This window comes from Xenopus tropicalis, chromosome 7 (assembly GCF_000004195.4).
Source record: "Xenopus tropicalis strain Nigerian chromosome 7, UCB_Xtro_10.0, whole genome shotgun sequence".
NCBI classification, from domain to species: Eukaryota; Metazoa; Chordata; class Amphibia; order Anura; family Pipidae; genus Xenopus; species Xenopus tropicalis.
Window position 1 is genome coordinate 33,296,513 of NC_030683.2, and position 6,676 is coordinate 33,303,188.

A 6,676-nucleotide genomic window follows, 5' to 3' on the forward strand; every position below is an offset into this window, starting at 1 on the left:
TCCCTGCCCTAAAGCATCACCATACGTGCGCAAAAGAGCACTCACACACCCACACAAATCTGCCTCCCTTTTTCCACCTCTGTTAGGAAAACTGTTAATAAGTCTACCATCAAATGCATTAAATACAAACCACTCTGCTCACAGACACAGTAGAACAGTAAAACAGCCAATTTCAGAGAGTTGCTTGTGGACGACTGTGTAAATGGGTTCCTTGGCGCTTGTAATATTTACCTAAAAAGCAATAGTAGTCAAAGTATAGACTGTGCTATATAAATCTCTAATAGGTTTAGCTGAGTAAATTAATAATGCTTGTGTATCTTCAGCACTGTGATTCATTGACAATGAAAGACATTACAGCTCTGTAGGGAAAACTGTGCCATAAACCTAAGATTAGACTCTTGGTTTTTGATTATGATGAAGTAGAACAGACACAGGTCATACTGGCGCCCAAGATAGATTATTAGAATAAAAATATCCTGTTTATAACTAGTGCTTATTGTCCAATTATTTTCATTCAAATAAGGTGTATTATATATATAATATATTCTTGTTTCTACGTATTTTTATTTTTACATTCAATGGTAAGAAAAGCGGCCTCATTTTTATCTAGGTCCGCATCTTGCCCCATTGTGCCCATTATGTCTGTTACTGTGGCTGAGGGCAAATTGTTGTGTTCTGTAGTAACCCCAATAGGCCAAAGGTTTTGCAACTTAACATGCATCTAGCGTCATGTGGTCATTTTTTATGGGTACAGTTGCACTGAAATTCTGGAATTGTGGGGGTCAGAGAATCCAAAATCCAGACAGCATTTTAAAAATGGAGGTAGGCAGAAAAGGAAGGAATAACCACTAAAAATAAGAAGTTTTCAATCTAAATGTACATTTAATGAGGGAGAGCTAAACCATTATAAACAAATATAGTTAAAAATGCTGTATTTTATATAATGAACTTACAGCACCAGCCTAAAGTTTAGGAACCTCTATAACAATAATGATTCAGGCCTGCAAAATTATACATAGGGGGTCGCCATCTTTGAAGTATCAGTGACACTACACATGCTCAGTGGGCTCTGGGCAGCTGTTGTGAAGCTACACTAAGGGGCTGGTGTAAATCATCAAGCAGAAAATGAGGTTCACATTTGAAGCTAGAAGCTGATGCTACAGGGCTAATTGTTACATCCTGATGCATATTGCACTGGTTTCTAAGCTGCCATACAATGTGAATCTAAAATAACTACTAATCAGCCTTGTATCGACTTTAATATTCTGATTATATAATATATTGTGAGTCGGTCCCTAAGCTCAGGACAGCTGCACAGAACATCTGCTGGGAATCTGCAAGGAAAGAAGGTGGGGAGCTACTTGGGCTGGTAATACATCTCAAAAGATAATGTGCAGCATTACTAGCCTGATATGGTTTCCCTTTAAATTAGGTGTTTGCCTATTAGGACAATAAAGATGATTTCCACACTCACCACAATGGATTCATTTGGAACATGGGTGCTCCACTGGGCATGCCATGCACTTTATTAACCATCTAATACACGTTTATATTTTACTTGGCATGCTTGGCTCATATCTTGGACTTTAAGGCCCACAGATTCCAAATATAGATGAACTTGCAATTTTGTCTGCATGATTGTTCCATGACTGAGCCTTTTTATTATATTATTATATTAGTCATGTTTTAGATCTGGGGGTTATTTGGAAGGGTTACATTTGATGGACTTTTGTGTTTTTTAACCCAAATTAAACATGTAAAAAGTAAAAAAACTATCTAGGAAATGTAAATCAACTGGACTTGTTTAGTAATCATTGAAGACGTTTCACTACTCATCCGAGCAGCTTCTTCAGTTCAACTGACTGGTATGCCGTCCTGAGGCAGAGAGAAGGCGCAATATAGTCATCCCATATGTAGCAGGAGTGTCGGAGAAACTCAGGAGAATTTTCAACAAACACCACATCCCTGTGTTTTTCAAACTTCGACACCATCTGTCTGCTACATACAATGCTGTTCTAACATCTGTACCCCGGCAGATTCAGAACTCTTCACATATCCATTCATGCAACTCCAAAAAGTAACACCTGTTTGAAGAGTTGCACGATACTTTGGTAATCCTTTCAAAGTAACTCCACAGCATTCACACCTCTGTGAGTTTCAGATGTCACCTTTCTGAAGAGTTACAAAGTGCCATTGTGATTGGATTAGTGGAAGAGTATAAATGCTGAGGACTTCCCATACCAGTCAGTTGAACTGAAGAAGCTGCTCGGATGAGTAGTGAAACGTCTTCAATGATTACTAAACAAGTCCAGTTGCTTTAAATTTATTTATACTAGATATACCATGACCTGGATGAATGAAAATCTTCATAGACATATCTAGGAAATGGGAATTTTAAAACTTTGGTTTACAATAAATTGTATGTAAAGGTTTACTTCTCACTGGCATGCTCATGTCAGAGTTTCAAATTCCTCCCAGTCAAGCTATGGGCCATTTTGCATAACTGCAATGCAGGAAATGCTGTTTTGCTCCATGTAATCAAGGGGCCCACAGAGATCATCACATTTAGGGCTCTGGCACACAGGGAGATTAGTCGCCCGCGACAAATCTCCCTGTTCACGGGCGACTAATCTCCCCGGATTGCCATCCCACCAGCGAAAATGTAAATCGCCGGTGGGATGGCATTCGCGGCGGCGCGATTTCAGTGAAATCGCTGAAGTTTCCTCTCAAGTATGCCATCCCACCGGCGATTTACATTTTCGCTGGTGGGATGGCAATCCGGGGAGATTAGTCGCCCTCGAACAGGGAGATTTGTCGCGGGCGACTAATCTCCCTCTGTGCCAGAGCCCGTAAAGGAGAAGGAAAGGCATTTTGGAATTTTATTGCCAATAGATTAACCACATCAGTGCCACATAGAATGCTATATTTATTCTGCAGAAAGCTTTACCATACTTGAGTAAACAGCCCTAGAAACTCCCATTGTTTGTTTACCATAGCATCTGCCATTTTAGCTTTGTCTCAGTTGCTTCCGTGCTGTAGCTCTAGTTTCGCAAGAAGGGAGTCTGATACCAAAGTACACAAAAGTAGAAAATAAAGCCTGTGTTTCTTTTGATAGAGGACTCAGTGCAGTGTTTCTGTGAGTGCTTATGGCTGTATTTACATAGACCTTACTGATAAAGCTTACTTAGTTTTACCGTGGGTTCCCCCTACATCTTCGTGGTTGTGGGCAGATTTGGGATGGGCTCTTCTTCTTGTCCTCACCTCCTACAACCTTACTCTCTTATTTATAGGCATGTGCTTGCCTCGCCCCTTTTGTGACATCATCGATGGGTAGGCTAGACGCGGATCTATAAATAGAGCGGACTAGGCGGGTCGGGTAAGGTTCGGGCTGGGAGCGGGCAGGTTAGGGTCAGGTGCAGATTGAGAAAAACACGACCCGCTCATCACTAGTTGCATCTGCCTTCTGCCTGGATTTCAACATTCAGAAAACTGGGCAGAAACCCTCTGAATTGCATCTGGCAGATACAATATCCCTGCCCCCCATGCCATCTCATCTCCAGAAATGTGATGTATTTGATGTTTTATGTGATGACATCAGCACTGCATGCCACTGGCATCATCACATGCCCCCTATGTTAAGGTTTATAAAGTGACAAACATGGCAACTTTATTTACATCTGTTTATTTATATGTGTTATCCGGAAACCTGTTATTCAGAAGTTTTCAAATTATGACAAGGCCATCTCCCATAGACTCCATTATAAGAAAATAATTCTAATTTCTAAAACTGATTCTCCTTTTCTCTGTAATAGTAAAACGGTACCTTGTACTTGATCCCAACTAAGATATAATTACCCCTTATTGGGGGCAGAACAATCCTATTGGGTTTATTTAATGGTTAAATGATTCCCTTTTCTCTGTAATAATAAAACAGTACCTGTACTTGATCCCAACTAAGATATAATTACCCCTTATTGGGGCAGAACAGCCCTATTGGGTTTATTTAATGGTTAAATGATTCCCTTTTCTCTGTAATAATAAAACAGTACCTGTACTTGATCCCAACTAAGATATCATTAATCCTTATTGGAGGAAAAACAGTGCTATCGGGTTTATTTAATGTTACATTATTTTTTGTATTAGACTAAGGGTATGGAGATCCAAGTTACAGAAAGATCCCTTACGCAGGAAACCCCCGGGGTTCGAAGCGTTCTGGATAAAGTGTCCTGTATTAGTTCTGTGGAGTTTCTTACTTTATGAGGGGGAATCCAAATGATATGCTGGGCTTAACTCAGCCTGTGGTTTGGTGTTTTCAGCATTTGGCACAGCTCACAATATTATGGAGGGGGCTGCAACTCACCCACAAATAACACAAAATGTTTTAAAAAAAAAGTTACATTTTATTTCCGTACACCATCGCATACAATTTACAGTATATGTGAACCCTTAAAAGGTCAAACCAAACATTATTACATAAAGTTTAGTGATTTTTTTTATATTGTATCCAGAAAAATAGAATGACTTCATTTATTGCATGCTCAGCCCTGACATTGTGTTTAGACATTAATAGAAAAATGAGTGTATAGTGTCGAGCAAGATGGCAGCGCACATATACTATTATATAGAAATGCACATATGCAGAGGGGTAATTTGTTCAGACACTAGGTAAAGTCTTAAAAATGGCAAGATGAAAATAGAAAGCACATTATAAAGTAAGGAAACTGCAATCTCTGTTTAGAGCTTGGAAATAAATAGAAAAGAAACACGAGAGGCTATGCTTCTCCTTTAACTTGCCTGCCTTCAGGTTACAGCTTACTTTTAGTGGAACCCAGTGTTCCTTTCCTATCCAAAGATAGGAAAAGAATAGAGGAAATAAATAAATAAAGATATCCAAGCGGAGTGAGCTCCTAGTGTTCTGAGAAGGGTTGGCGGGCATTCATCTTGCAGGCATGGCACCGCATCAGGAGAGAAATCTGCAGAAAGCAATGAGGATTCGTAAGACAGCGGCAGTGGAATGAGTCTCTGAAAAATGATTTTGTGACTCCCCTGTGTTCTTGATGTTGCATTATGTCGGGAAGGTGACTAAAGGTGCACTGATTCCTATCTCCCTGGGCAGGTCCTACACTTCTAATCTTTTCTTTCTTAAGTAGAAGTAGTCAGTGCATGATGGGATTTTGTGTTTATCATTTTTAGCACCCTGAGTGGTTCTCTGTTCCCCTGTTGGGCATAATGTCCACTGCATAGCAATACATGAGTTATCTGATCCCGTGTGTCGCCAGTGTCTCTGTACTCACTGGAAAGAGATCAATGCTGCATGCAATAAAAATTGATCAAGACCAGTTGCATCCAATACTGATCATTCGTTTGCATATGGTGAACAAATAGAACTGCACTACATGGCAAATGCATTTAAAAATATGAGTGCTGTGTGCGCCCAGGTGTTTGTGAGATGGGAAACTCTCTTCCCTTTCACTTCCTTTCGCTGAATATATGATAAACATGGAATGGTAATTATACACCTTGCAGATTTGAACCTAGGACCCTAGAGCTATAAGCCAGCGGTGCTAACCATTGCTCCATTTTGCACCACCAAGATGCATGTAACCTGCAAAGGAACCTGAAGGCAAGCCTGGACTGGCAATCTGTGAATTCTTGCAAATGGCAGAGGGGCTGCTGTAAGATGCCATAGTCAGTCACTATTTATTGGGCCTGTGGGGGGCTATGTGGCTTCTGTGTACTGAAAGTAAAGGTAGCCACACATGTGGCGATTTGCGATCTTTCGAAAGATCGTTCCATCGGCCACTAGTGTTCAGGGCTGAAACTGCAGATAAGGAGGTAGAAACAATAGGATTTCTACCTCCTTCTGCCGATTCAGCCCTGAAGGCAGATTTTGCTCAGGCGCCTTCTATGGCGCCCAATCAAAATCTTTTAACCCGCCCGATCGGCGAGTCGACCAATATCAGCAGACTCCTGCGATATCGGTCGACTTGCCGACTTGCCATACACGCACCGAATATCGTATGAAACGAGGTTTCGTACAATATTATCAGTGCGTGTATGGCCAGCTTAAGACCTGGGATAGTGACTGAAGATCTGAACCTTGTTATCGATATTCCATAGAATTGCATACATCACTGCATATCTGTGTGTCTCTCTATATGCTTTTCTCACTTCATCTCTCTCTGTCTCATTTTTGCTTGTTTTTTTTTAGTAATGGCCTGGCTCTTTTGTCTGCCTTTCTCTCTGTTGCTCAGTTTCTGTCTCTATGTATATATTTATGCTTCTTTGTGAATGTTTTGCTTGCATGTTTTCATGTCTATTCACGCCTCTCTGTTTTCGTTAGTGTCTGTACATGATGCTCTGCTTTTGTATTCGTATATTCTTTATGCAGTGATACCATTAGCAAACAGATCTCAATGAGCAGATCAGTGAGCGATTTAAACCTGAAATAAAGCTTTATTTTTAATACAACAGATCCATTTAAATATGAAAATCAGTTGTGTGTATTAGATTAAACGTAGCATTTGCCTGAACATTATGTTTTGTCCTCCCTACACTAGAAAGAATTAGGGCCTTTGTTTCTGACAGTTCAACACACAAAGGAGTTTAGTCGTTGCTGCTCTGCAGACACAACCACAAACACTTTGTGAAATGGCCATCGTAGGTGCAAGGCTAT